The 14,687-nt window shown below is 37.8% G+C and overlaps 1 long non-coding RNA gene across 2 annotated transcripts in view; it reads left to right on the top strand.

Annotated features, from left to right (window-relative positions):
• The window catches only part of LOC105488264 (uncharacterized), a 266,981-nt gene that overhangs the window by 240,419 nt on the left and 11,875 nt on the right, over window positions 1-14,687 (top strand). Inside the window, exon 4 of one of the 2 annotated variants that reach the window (XR_011606699.1) lies at window positions 11,850-12,274. The exons of the other annotated variant lie outside the window; for it this stretch is intronic. This is a non-coding gene — a long non-coding RNA (uncharacterized lncRNA). Of the gene's footprint in view, window positions 1-11,849; window positions 12,275-14,687 lie in introns of those variants that run through there. 2 annotated transcript variants of the gene reach the window in all.

Here is a 14,687-nt window from a genome sequence, read left to right as displayed (position 1 = left end):
CCTCCAACTAGAGCAAGGATTTTTCCCCTTCATGTAATGATTCTGAGTGTGTCAGCTTGTCAGTGGCAGTGTGGAGAGTTCCCTCCTTTGAAATGTTGCAGTCATTACTGATAGCATCACCTATGATTATCATTATTAATGGGTGGGAGTCAATAGAACCAGTGGCATGAACATAAGACCAAGAGTTGAGGCTTGATATGCAGGCTGACTCTCAAAATAAACTCTAGTGACTTGTCTGGACCCTAGCCCCAGAAATTCCTAGAGTTTATGAGCACAATTCACCTAGGTTCGTGAACACAAACCCAGACCTGGACTCCAGTTCCCTTTGCTGCTTTGCTTGGTTTTGATTTCCATGATCTAGTCTTCCCTTGGTTGGTAAAAAGGTGGATAAACATAATTATCATAGACTCTTGCATAATGGAAAGCAAATTGGCCTAGCAGGGATTGCAGTCCAAGGAACAGAACAGTGAGGGGAGAATTGGAATGACATTTCCCAGTGGAGATGCATTAAAGGATAGTTATGGCGGAAGCCCTGAGAGCCCAGCACCTCACCCTTGGATGTCTCCAGACTTTCAAGAAATAGTCAATATCATTAAATAATCAAGTTTAACTAGATTTCTTACAGGTTCTCCTCTGTAAAATGGGATAATAAGATATGCAATGAAGTGTTCCGTATATCTCACAGGGAGATGAAGAGAATGCAATCAGATGAAGATTCAAAAACAATTTATAAATGCAATGTGTAATTCCTGATTACTGTCATACTTGCTGCGATTGACTATATCATATAGTTTATGAGTTTGGATATATACTATCAGGGACCTGTGTGTGTTGCGTGTGGAGGACTAATTGGGATTAAACGTTCCATGGAGTTCAGTTCAACTCAGCAGAGACTTAGGCAAGGGGTCATCTATGCTAATTGTCATCTTTACCCCCACTGGAGCCTTCTTCAGCCAGAGAAGGGGCCCTCCCTTTAACAGAGCAGCGCAGTTGATGGCTCTGATCTTGTAATCCAGTGAGAGGTAGTGGGCAGGAATCAGTGCTAATCAGTCTGTCTCTATTTGCTGAGCTTTTACAAAAGGGTGGGCACTGTGCTAGGTCTGTGTTGTGCCTAAAACATGGTCAATCTATAAATTGACCAACGCTGACCCCCCAAATGAAGTACACATTTCTGTTTTACAGTTTTTCAGGTGATTTCAAGGCCAGGGGAGAGGCAGGAAGCAGCAGTTACCACAAAAATGGCTTAAGACTTTCTCAAAGCTAAATAATGTTAGATTTATTTATTAGGGTCACACATTTACTCACAATTTACTCAAACGTATAAATAAATAAAAACAAATTTATTTTGCATTTAATCTGATCTTCTTCACAAGTCTTATCCTCTGCGTAGTAGAGAAATACTTAGATTTCATATATTTTGATAAAAATGAATCAAAGTTTATCACTTAATCATTTTTTTAGAAACAGTCTCTCAAAAATCCAACCCTTTCTCCCTCCCCATCCTTCGATGGTGGCTTCTTCTTGTGATGGAGGAAAGAAGAAGGCTGCTCATCTCTGGTGCTTCCTCGGGATCCCAGCTTTTGTTTGCTGTGGAATGGCTGCTCCGGGCTCCTCTGTGGACTTCCCCATGGAAGATGGGGTGTGCTGTTGGCCCTTTGTAGTGGTGTTCTAATACCCAGGACTGGTGTTCATAGAACTAGCCATATGCCTTGATCTTGAAGTCTTTTTACATTGTGATCTCTTCACTTTGACCTGAGGTCGTCAGTCTTCAACACTTCCTTCAACACCTCAAACTCTTCCCTGGCTGTTCTGAAAACCTGATGTACATGCCTGCATTGTTAATCATTCTAGGCATCCAGGAAATCTACTCCAGCCAGTCTCTCCAGTCATCACTTCCATTGTTCCCACACCATGCTGGGCACCATGACCAGGTAAAGGTGAAGGTTCTCCAAGGGCCATCAAGGGAGCATGTGGAAGGAAACAGAAGGAATGAAGGCCCTAGCTACTAACTTTCTTGCTCTCCTCTGTCTTCTCTTCCACACCATCACCTAAGGTTGGGAAATGTCCATTTTTCCTTTACATTCTCTTCTTTCCTAACCAAGACTTCACCTAAAATGTGAAAGTCAAATAGACTGATTTTGAAAAATTATATAGTATCCATACTAATTTATGTAAATTAAGTATAAAACATATCAATGGTATTGATGGAGTCAAACCTTATTATTTTGAGTTTTTTTTTTTTTTTTTTTAAACAAGGCTGAAATTTGGTTTCAAATCTTTACATGGTCCCACAGGAGATTATTACGGGAAAAGCAGCATGAGAAAAGAAACTGAGATAAGAGGAAGGCCTGATATTGAGTATGGTATATTCGAGTTAGTTCTAGGATGTGGTAAGGTGTAGTGGAAAGTGTTTGGTCTGGCATCAGACAGATCTATCTGTAACCAGAGCGCTGACCCCTCCAGGCTGAGTGACTTTGAACAAGTCCTTAACCTCTCTGAGCTTCACTCTAACACTTTGCAGTAAAACCCACCTTTTAGAATTGTTGAGACAATTGCATAGTGCTTAGTCCAAGCCCCGGCACGTACATTATTCTCTGTTCTCTTTGCTTTTCTTAGCAATGAATAGAAAATGATAGAGAGATGGATAAGCGATTATGAGAAACCACTAACAAGAGCTATTCGCTTGCCCTTTTGTAACATTTAGAAAATTAATGCTGCCTTTTTATAAGTGCCTGTTCTAGCATAGAAATCAGAGGCTTAAAGAAACTGGTGATTTCAATGCAAAGTTACCATCCACTTCCCTAAGCACACCAAGTGCACTTCTAAAAATTTCTCTCAGTGAATGCTCTTCCGTGTTGGAGTTTCTAATTGTGGGCTTATTTTGGAAAGCAAGTCAAGGACATTCGCTAATGATATTTCAACCGCACGAGCACCCTGATGACATGTGACAAATCAATTAGAAAAATTATCCTGGAAATGCCTTGCCTGGGGCGGTTACCATGGCTTTTGGGAAGGAGCATGTGGCACACGGCTTGGATTAACTGCATTCTGACTCATCCTGAGCACTAAATTCTGTATCTTTCCACTGTGAATATACTTACCATCCTATTTTCTGGTGCTGCAAAATTAAGGGAGGGAATTACACGAGTCTAATTTGTGAAGTTTGCAAATTTCTATATAAACATAGAACTACTAAACACATGCATTAAACTTTCCTTTTAATGCTAAAGACACTGGCCAACACGTATTAGATATTTATTGTCAACCATAATACTCTTTACAGATTTGTAAAAAATTACTCTGGTTTCAATTTGTAAAAAGTAATGGTGACAAGTAACAAGATTAGAAATAGAATGACTAGATGGGAAGATAGATTCACTGGTGTTTTAAACAGGGTAGAAAGTATTGGAGATATGATGGGACAGGGAACATAGGTACTGAAAGAGTTGAAAGAGGGAAAAGAAAGTAAGGAATGTTCTGTGCATTCTATTATGTGAGCAACACAAAGAAGAAAGTACATGCACAATTAGCCCTGAGATTAATGATATCAGTCTAACTGAAGCAGTTGCTTTCCAGGTGGTGCTAAGAAAATGGAGAATTGTGAGATTGAGACTAGTTACAGCAGAGCAAAACTCCCAGAGACCTTTGTCCCCACAATAAACAGCTTAGGGGCTAGGCACGGTGGCTCACGCCTGTAATCCCAACACTTTGAGAAGCCAAGCTGGGCAGATCACTTGAGGTCAGGAGTTTGAGACCAGCCTGACCAACATGGTGAAACCCCATCTCTACTAAAAAAATAATAATAATAAAATAGATGCATACACACAAAAATTAGCTGGGTGTGGTGGTGGGTTACTGTAATCCCAGCTACTGGGGAGGCTGAGGTATGAGAATTGCTTGAACCCGGGAGGTGGAGGTTGCAGTGAGCCTAAATTGCGCCACTGCACTCCAGCCTGGGAGACAGAGCAAGACTCAGTCTCAATAAATAAATAAATAAATAAATAAATAAATAAATAAACAAACAAGTAAATAGCTTAAGGACTAAGGAGCAATGAGGAATCATTGACTGTTAATAAGGTAGTTAACGACAATATTAAACTGTGCTTTGGAGTAATAAAATAGAAAGCATTTTGGAGTCAAAGTTTCTGAATGTGACCCTCAGGGTACTCCTACAACCCAGCCACGTTGCCAGAAAGAGAAGTCTCCCAGCGTTTGCACTCAGTGAGCTCAACCTTGACAAGGAAAGCACAAAAAACACAGAGGTGGGTCTTCTGGGGTCAAGTCGTGTTTCCAGAATTGGTTATGAAAGCAGACTCTTAAAACGTGGTTAGGAGTTCTTTGGGCAAAGAAAAGGAGAGGCATTTGATTCTGGTTATGCAGTCCAAAGTATTTTGCTCGGGAAAGCATGTGTGAAAGTCAGGACGTGGCATTCAAGTTATAAGGAAGAAAAAGAAGGTGGTCATCTCAGAAGCCTCCTGGTTTATCAGCGCTGGTCCACATGGCAGGAGAATCACTGGTGGATCAGGTCAAAGAAGGTGTTACACTAACTGAAATGATGCTTGAAGATTTGTCTTAAACACCTGTCCACTTGGGCCCTCCTGCCACAGCAAGGTTAAGTTCTCTAACTTTGTTCTAATTTTCCAAAGCAGGATCTCCATCAGCAATTATTCCAAACTTCATACAAATCTGCTTTCTGCCTGAACTGTCACAAACCCACTATGAAACCTGATTTGTTATATTCGGAGTATTTTTTTCCTGAGGCAATACTGACTGCTCTGGAAAAGTAATGACTAAAAGGAACCTTCTCCCAAAATCTCTTGTCAACAGAAGAGAAAAAAAAGTAGAGAGAAAAAAATAGCTGCCTGGGACAGGTATTGTAAATGGAGCCATCAAAACTCACTGTGGGTTTTTGTGATAAATATACACACAAGGCAGGCATTTGGGTGAGAATCTATTTCTATTTTAATGCAAGACAGACAGACCAATACATCAGCCTTCTGCCTGTTAATTCTCATAATATGTTGTCTCAATTTGCCCACTTTCCTCTTCGCTATGGGAGAAATTTTTAAAATACGTTAGTGACATGTACTTGGTCCAAGTTAGATGTTAGTTCAAGGTAAAACCCTACAGTGGGGTTTCTCTGAAATACCCAAAATCAGCCCTATGTAAACAACAACAACAACAGCGTCAAAATGTTACTCTACTGCTCTCTGCTCTCCTAGTAAATTTATAATCTGAGAAGCCCTATAGCAGAGATGATTTTTGTGCCACCCTTGGAATTCCCAAAACTGATATCTTTGCTTGGAAATCCCAAAAGGCAGAGTCTCAATATGACTATTCTCCTTGGAATTTCTAGAATTTCCTGAGTCTGAATGCACAAGTGATTAATGACACATCTCCTGAAAAAGATAAATGATGCCAAAGTTATTGAGAAGTCTATGATTAACAAAGGCAGAAGCAAATGGATACTTTAGAAGGTAAAATGCTTCCTGTTGGTCACTTTATTGATTCTGATGACAAAACTGGAGAGAAGTAGGGGAAAGGAAAATTGCATATGATCTCCTTTTGTTCATTTGCATCCTTCATTTATGGGAAGATGAATGCCCACAGGTGACAGTGGAGCCTGATCAGCATTTGATATCTTGGAGAAGATGAGCAGGCGGTCAGGCCGCTCTTCAGAGATTTCTGAAGACAAGTTGTTACAGAAAAATAGTTCACCTTGTAGGACCTTGCTCAGAGACTTTAATACACTCGGGAGGTATTGAGGCTGTTGACACAGCACCAAACATCACATTCTCAGACAACAGCATGTAAGACTAGGAAGACACAATGGGACTAAACCTGCATGTGCCATTGTTTTTATTAGGAGGGAAACAGTCCCATGAACCACTCCTGAGATGTTTCCTCAGGTATCTTTGCCAGAATTGTGTCACGTGCCCATAAAATAACTGGAAAAGCGGTTATTAATGCAAACCTATGGCGTTTTAACTCCATGGTGGGAGGTGGGAATGGTCAGTTTGGAGGAATGGGGAGATATTGTGGAGTAGTCAGCCAACAGTGCTATGTAACTTATTCCTAACTTTTTTTGATCATGGCTACAATCAGACACCACTACCTCTGAGCTTTCCATGAAATCTCATTTCCCAGGTGGGATCAGTGCCACTCAGCTTTGCTTTCGTCAAAACCTTTGCCTGTCATCGTTGCATCTCTGTGACATTGCATTGAAATTGCATGTTTCTCTATCCCTCCTTACAAAGGGTGAGCTCCTTGAAGTCAATGAATATATCTAGCTCGTGATTACATAAGCACCACCTGGTGTACTGCTTGGCATACAACAGATATTTTAAAATATATAACATTTAGTTGAATGTTTTCAAGACACATTTCATTTCTAATTTGACAGCATTTGGATTACATACTGAGGGAAAACTTGTCTACAGGTTTTGATTTTCCAACCTGTGTTTGAAAGAAAAATAATATAAAATATGAAACTCAAGGAATAATTTCTTCTGAGGCCTGGCATTTAATCATTTCATTAGTCTCACTAAAGGGATAAATTAACTGCGGCCTCAGAGAGAGACTTGCTTTAGCAATCTGGGCTCACTGTAGGGAACAGAAACCCCTGTAAGTATTTTAAATAGAATGTAAATTAACACAAGGAATTATATGTTTATGGAATCCTGGAAAGACTGGAGGAGCTTGCAACAGTTAAGCTTAGAATACATTCTGCCGTAGGTGCTGGGGGATGCAAAAGTGGCTGATACAGCTGCCATCACTACTGCAGCAACCACTTCTTGGTAGCCACGTGGCCAAAACTTGACATTCTGCCAGAAATTACAGCAGGAAGACAGCCTCCTCTTCACTCCTCTCTTTTAAATCACTCAAGTGAATGTAATTTGTAGAGCCAAATTTGTGTCGGATGCCTGGTTGCAATAGAGCCAAGAAAAGTTGACTTTGCTTTCCAGCCTTTATTACATTAAAAATAGCAGAGCAAGATGACAACGTGGATGCTGTCCATTGAACATATCCAATGTACTTCCTGAGACTCATTCCAATGGGTAATCGGTAGGGAAGGACCTGATCTTCTAACCTACAGTCATAGGTAATATTGATGGTATCCAAGGAATTAGCACTGCAGTGGCTCTCAATTACTGGGAGAGAGCACGAAGATTTCTAAGGTAGAAGAATTGCACAGTAAAACCGGTCTCATGTTCTCCAGGGTACCCACTAGCAGAATTCTTGACCCATAAACATTTGCTTTTCTCTTTTCAGTTTGTGGCTTTGCTGCTCCAATGGGATTATCACAACACACATGGGCTTAGTCAGGAACTTGAAAGCTGGATGCTACAGCCTATTTATGGCTACCATGCACGGTAGAAAATACACATTTTAAAAATCCCACTCATACTTTTAGATTTAAAAAGCGATTTATGTTAATTTAGCATTTTAGAAAAGCTTCAGAAAGGAAATAAAAATCACTTTCTAACTGAGACTCAAGCAGATGCTAAGCCCTCGCAAAAACCTGGGCTGATACAGTCACTGTGCTTGTATAATCTGCTTAGATCTCCACTTGGAGATGACACCCAGCCTAGAGGAAGACGCCACTTCAAGTTTTACTTAATTCTGAAGTCTTACCACCATGAGCTGTGGGCAACTAGGAGGAAAAATACATTCAGGCACCTGATTTGTCAAAAGCCTGATTTGACATTATAATTGAGAACCCAGAGGTGATGCTTGAGAGCGCCCTGGCGTTCCGTTCATGGCCGTAAGTCTTAAATCTGTCATCACGTCCTTCTGACCTGTCTTTGAAATGCTGCTCATGTCTGTACACACTTAGATAGGCTCTGAGGTATCTAAGGATACTTCAGACATGGGATATATCATCTAAGATATATCATCTTGTGTGTTCAATTGTTCATGTATTCGTTTACTATTTTAAAATCAGATGATTTAGTATAGAAAAATCTTTATGTCAGGCTATCCATTCCTTATATCCAAACAATCTATTCTCTATATTAATTGTAGAGTTTTCTTCTTAAAGCAGGGGTCTAATATTTCAATATTTTTTCAATTATTTGTGTGGGAAACAATGCCAGTGACTAGAGTCTAAAAATCAGATAAGCAAAGTCCATACCCTGAAGAAATTCATAGCCAAATGGGGCAACACATAATAGCAGTTAAACAGATGAGCTGAGCCAGGCACGGTGGCTCAGGCCTGTAATCCCAGCACTTTGGGAGGCCAAAGCTGGCAGATCGTGAGGTCAGGAGATCAAGACAATCCTGGCCAACATGGTGAAACTTCGTCTATACTAAAAATACAAAAATTAGCTGGGCATGGTGGTGCGTGCCTACAATCGCAGCTACTCGAGAGGCTGAGGCAGGAGAATCGCTTAAACCAGGGAGTCATAGGTTGCGGTGAGCCGAGATCGCACCGCTGCACTCCAGCCTGGCAACAGAGCGAGACTCCGTCTCAAAATAAATATGTATCAAGTGCATGTGCTTATATGCCCAGCTTGGTAGAAAATGCTTTGGCATTGGTGACCTTTTTAATGCCATCCACACAAGATTATCATGCAAATAAAATTATCCCTCATTTTTAAGTGAGAAAACTAAGGCTTAAAGTTGTGTAAACTAGACAGGAAGAAAACATAACTTAGTGGTTATGATTATATGTTCATTAAATAGTCAGCAAACATTAAAATCTGGGCTCCAAAACTTATCAGTAGTACTATAGGTAAGATCTTAAGCTTCCTGTGCTTATCTCACCAGTCAAATCTCAATAAAACTTGTACATGACTCATAGAGTGGCTACAAGGACAAAACAAAAAGCTTTATGGCATTTCTTAGGTGAGTGCTTGGTGATTAGTAAGCTCTCTAATGTCAGTTACTATAATCATATAACTTGCCAAAAATCCTTGATGTTAAGATGTTACAGAGCTGAGATTTTCACTCAGATTGATCTCATTCCTGACCTCATTCTTTTTACAACATTACATTAACACACCTCCAACAGCATTTTGTTATTCAGTAAGGAGGGTAATTAGCAACACTACCCAGGTCAAATGTGCAGTCAGATGTGTACCTTAGATGAAAGCTACTACTGCAAATTTGAAAAGATTAAAATCTTGGAGGAACCTAAAGAAGCCAGAACCCTCCTATAGATGCTATTGTGGACTAGACTGTCGCTAAATAGGTACAGACACAGTTAATTCCAGTTTGAAAATTACATTTTAAATTATTGACTGTAGAAACTTGCTAAATAAGTGCAAATGAGTAAGTGAATCAGGATTGAGAATACTGTCTGAATGGTGTTATTTTGTCATGCCTAGAAACTCACTTCCCTTAATGAGTACTTTGTTTATTCAAGATTTCGTTTTCTCCTTCAGCGAAATTTCTAACTTTTAGAAAAAATTTCATTCCATCGAAGTTATAAAATAATTTTTTGTGATGTTTTCATGGAATTTTTTTTTTTTTGGTGTAAGTTTCCGCTCTATAAATAATTATCTCATTTTCTTTATTCTTATTGGGGTTTTTAAAGGTTTTATTGAAATTATTGAAATATACATCCAGGAAAGAGTTCAAATATAGAGCTCAAAGCATGGTCAGAAAGTGAACACATCTGGTGACTAGTATCCAGTAAAACATCACCAACACCTCAGAGTTGATTTTGTGCCCCTGCCAAATACTAATCTTTCTCTACTTCTCAACATAACCGTTATCTTGAATTCAAACCCCAAAATTACTGTGGCCTTTTTTTTTTTTTTTTTTTTTTTTTTTGGTCTATTTTAACATACATTGAACTAAATATCACTTAGTTTTGCCATTTTATCTCTTTTAGGTTATTTTTATGAATTTGGCAAATCTTTGTGAGTTTTATTCATGTTCCTTTGAGGAAGCACTGTTTATTGGCCCTTTGGATGTCCTCTTTTGATAGAGGCCTGCTTATGGCTTTACCCACCTCCTATTTTTAATTGTTGGAGTTATTTTTTCTTATTGATTTCTAGGTGTTCTTTATGTATATTCTAGTTATGAAACTTTCATTGATTGTAGGTGTTCATAAATACCTCCTCCAACTTTGTGGCTTTAGTTATCACTTCGTGATAATATATTTTGATGAATAGAGGTTATTGATTTTAGTAGAGACTTATTTATTGATATTTAATGTCTGCTGTTTTTTCTTCCATTTCAATTTTTTTCCCTATTAATATCTAAAAAATAATCCATTTTATCTTTCACATTTAGAGATAGAATCAGGCCACATTTTATAATTCCCTTTAGTATGGGATGGGGGTCTACTGTAATATTTTACAGTGTTATATCCACTTGTCTCAGCAACATATATGAGAACCCTTGTACTTTCCTACTGTTCCATAATACCACCTTTACAATAAGCTATTTATCTTTTATAAGTGGCACTAATTTTTAATTCTCTTATCAGTTATGTTTATATTAGCCATCTGCTACATTGAGTCTATGCTTGTGCTGATAGAACACTGTCCTGATTACTATAACTTTCTAAAATGTCTTCACGTTGAGAGAAGTGAAATATTTTGTTCTGCTGTTCTTCAATTTTGTGTAGACTATCCTTGCCCATTGCATTCTCAAACACAATTTAAAGTTGAGTGGAAAAAACACCTGTACCTGGATTTTTCTTTGTGAGAAGATTTTAAACTACAAATTAATGTATTTAGATTTATAATACTATTTAGATTTTTTGTACTTCTGTCAGTGTTAATAACCTGTTTTCTTTTCAAGGAACATATTTTTTATCTAGATATCCATGTGTGCTAACATGAAGCTACTCATTATACTCTAATATTTTTTATGACAATTGATCTGTAATAAAGTTCTCTTTTTTTTATTCCTGATACTTACCTGTTTAATCTCTCTCTCTCTCTCTGTCTCTCAAGTTTGACGTCAACTTAACATGTTTTAGGGAAATTTTAAAGAAAATAAAATGCACAGATGTAAAATACCGAGTTCACTGAATTTTTATAATTTTATTCACTAATGAAACCACTACTCCAAAAGGACAGGTAAGGATTTTTTACTCAAAAAAAAAAAAAAAAAAAAAATTTTTTTTTAAAGAGTTGGGGAATTCAACCCTAACTCTGATGACACAGAAAATTCCCCCAGACCACTTTCTTCTGTCAGATTCCCCAAAATGGCAACCTTTTACTGATTTATGTCAACATCGATTATTTTTGCTTGACCTTGGTGTGATTCCATTTATGTGACACCAAGGTCAAGCAAAAATAATCTGTGTCTTCAGTGTCCTCTTCCTTCACCCAACATACTGTGTTTTGTGAATTATTTGTGTAATTTTTTATGTCAGCATTCTTTTCTTTCTTATTGCTGAGTAATATCCCATTATATAAATATATCACAGATTGCTTATTAATAACCCTGTTGATAGACTTTGGGTTGTTTCTAGATTTGAGCAATTATAAATAAGTCCATTATGATGATGAACTGTCTTGTATAAATTACTTATTGAATCTGCGTTTATATTTCAGGTAAATGCCCTTAGACATAGATGTCCTGCAGCAAAATGCAGATACAAGTTTACACACACACACAAGCACACACACATGCACATACATTTACTAAACAGCTTTTCCTAGTTATAATGACATTTAAAGTTTCCACCTGGAGACTCGGTTTATGTGTGATGCTGAGAGCTGGAAAAAACATTGCTCCACCCCTACAACAACAGAAACTGACTACAAGTTTATGACTTGTGTGAATCTGTGAGAAATAAGGTCACAGGAATGTGATGCATCAGAAATCTAAGGAGACAGGCGCCTATTTATTGTTGCAATTCTCTGAAATTCTTGTTTGTTATTCAGAAAACAGAAGCAAAAAACTTGATATATGAAGGAAATTAAAAGAAGTGGGAATTCTGCAGAAATCAAATTCTGCTGTCAAGAAACTAAACACACAGAGGGCCCGGAATCGAAGGAATTGACTAAAGATCCAGGAGGAAGGGTAAACAGTAGCAGGCTCAAGTTCAGCTTTGCACTCCAAGTGAATCAGTAGATCAGCAACAATGCATGTTTGCTACGAAATGGATACTGCCTCCCTCTCACCTTTCAATCACTGGGAGAGAATCTCTGAAAACTGAAATAATACTAGCAAGAGAATTCTGGGGAGTGTAGTTCAGCCTAGGCAAGTTGACACATCAAAAATTCACCACAGTCAACTCTATGAAAATCCATTAATTATCAAAATACAAAAAATTCAGATAAACATTGTGTGGTGTAAATCTAATAAATACCTGCCATGTTAAATACCTGTCATGTTAAAATGTTTATTTTCAATTTTATATTGTTTTAAATTAAGCTATGCCTTCAGTCTTCCAATGATGAATATATTTCACAAATGAAATTGTTAGTGTCATCTTTATATTATATAATATTCGTGAAAGAGAATTTTCAAGTCTAATAGCTCTTTTAGAAAAGATATATAATTGTCTCATGAATAGTTACATTTCGGGAAAGAAGAGAGGAAAGAAAGAAAGAGAGAGACAGAGAAAGAAAGAAAAAGAAAGAAAGAAAGTGAAAGAGAGAAGGAAATAGAGAAGCAGAAAGAAAGAGAGAGAGAGAGGAAGGAAGGGAAGGGAAGGAGGGAGGGAGGGAGGAAGGAAGGAAGGGAAGGAAGAAAGGAAGGAAGGAAGGAAGAAAGAAAAAGAAAGAAAAGGAAGGACGAAAGGAAGGAAGGAAGAAAGGAAGGAAGGAACGAACGAACGAAAAGAAAGTTGACACATATTTGATGTCAAAAAGTGCTAGTGACTATTCTATGAACCATGACATGCAGTTAAATGTTCACAACTAGTCCCTCTCTCATAGGGTCTACAGATAAAATACTGGAAATGCAGATAAATAGCAGAGTCTGTTGTTGTTTAGTAAAAGTGAATCCCAAGTATTATATGTCTAATGCAACAATATTTCAGATAAATAACACATACATGCACACACACACACACATGCACACACTATCCTAAATATTGCAGGAGATGTGTTTATTTATAGTAAACAGTTATTTGAGGTTAATCTGGAATTCAAGTTTAACTCTGCATCCTACATTTTTATTTGCTGAATCTGGCCACCATATTTGGGGATGAAAAAGCCCAACTGTTTCGATTTTCCAATTTCTGTGATGTAAATACACCTGTGGTATAAATACCCTTAACAATACTCTGTGACCAAAGTTTATGTCCATTTTATAGATGAATCAATTCGTAAAATAGAAGTTTGGTTAAGAAACATGTTGAAGTTGACATAACTAGCGTTACAGAGGGAATTCAACCTCAACTCTGATGACAAAGCTAGATTCTTCTCAGAACTGCGACTTGCTTTTCCGGGTTGATCCATCTGTGCTGGCATTATGCAGACTTTACCACAAGAGGAGAGGATGCATAACTAGGGCCTGATTTGTGAATGCGTATCAAGGTTAGAAAACAGTATGTTTTACCTCCTGAAAAGAACCAGCTGTGCTTCAAGTATAATCGGTGAGAAAAAGTACAGCTAGAAGACAAATCAGGAGACATCAGCCAGTCACACCAGGGATTAGCTGTATGACGTTAGACTAGCCTCTTGGCATTTCTGAATCTCAATTTTTGTCTAATTAGATAGTAAGTTCTGAAGGAGCGAAGACTAATGCTAAATAGCCCCTCAGTAACAATGCCAAAAACAAAAACAACAATTGAGTAATTAAGAAGCCACAAAAAAGTGAAAAATCAGAGTCAAAATTTATTTCATAAACATGCCCAATCCAGACTTATTTATAATGGTAAAATAATGAGAAGGACTTAATTTTTCTTTTATAAAAGGTAAAATAAATGACACTATAATCACAGAAAAGAATTATTCTGTCATTAAAGTGATGTTTATCTTATCCTTTTAGTTATCTACATTATACCTTTAAAAACATGTTAATTGAATAAATACTAGACACCAAATTGCATGCACAATATCATTTCAACCATCCCTACCAGTCCTGATGTATAGTAATCACAAGTATTTGTCAAGTGAAAACTGTAAAATAAATAGAAAAAAGACTATAAAAACTTAGATATTAAATGAGATTGTCCTTGCTTTTTGACCTGTATATATTTTGTCTTGCTCCTTTTTGTTTTTTATATATGTCTTTGTTTTTCTCAGTTGAGTACATATTGAGTTCATTGTAAAACATAAGCTACAACAATCTAAAAACAAACAAACTAAAAATACTGCTGATTGATCCACTGTATGGGGATCTCACATGTAGGGAGATTCACTAAAGGCTCTGACAGTCCAATCCTAATTCTCTAACTCAGCCTCCCAAAGTGCTGGGATTACAGGCGTGAGCCACCTTGCCCCACCCAAGTTATTCTGTGATGCCTACATCCTCATATAAGATGTCCACATCCTCAAAATTTCTCATGGGCCTGACAAGTTCCCAGGACGCTAGACTGTGTTATCCACAGGATTCGATCAGAGGTGTGGATGGTCCACGCTTGAACATAGCTTGGTGCTGTGTCATTCTTCCTCCTTTTTTTCCCACTTCTCTTATTCTCTCTGGAGGGCTCTGACATCTCCATATTTTTCTGTCTTCTCAGTCCTTCTTCCTTTCTACTTCCCTTTTTCCCAGCTTTATCTAGCCATTGAGATCAATCATCAAGAAGAATAAAAATCTTTATTTCTGCT

The sequence above is a fragment of the Macaca nemestrina genome, chromosome 8, assembly GCF_043159975.1.
Source record: "Macaca nemestrina isolate mMacNem1 chromosome 8, mMacNem.hap1, whole genome shotgun sequence".
NCBI classification, from domain to species: domain Eukaryota; kingdom Metazoa; phylum Chordata; class Mammalia; order Primates; family Cercopithecidae; genus Macaca; species Macaca nemestrina.
Note: the sequence above shows the minus strand (reverse complement) of the source record. Positions and strands in the feature narration are given on the sequence as shown.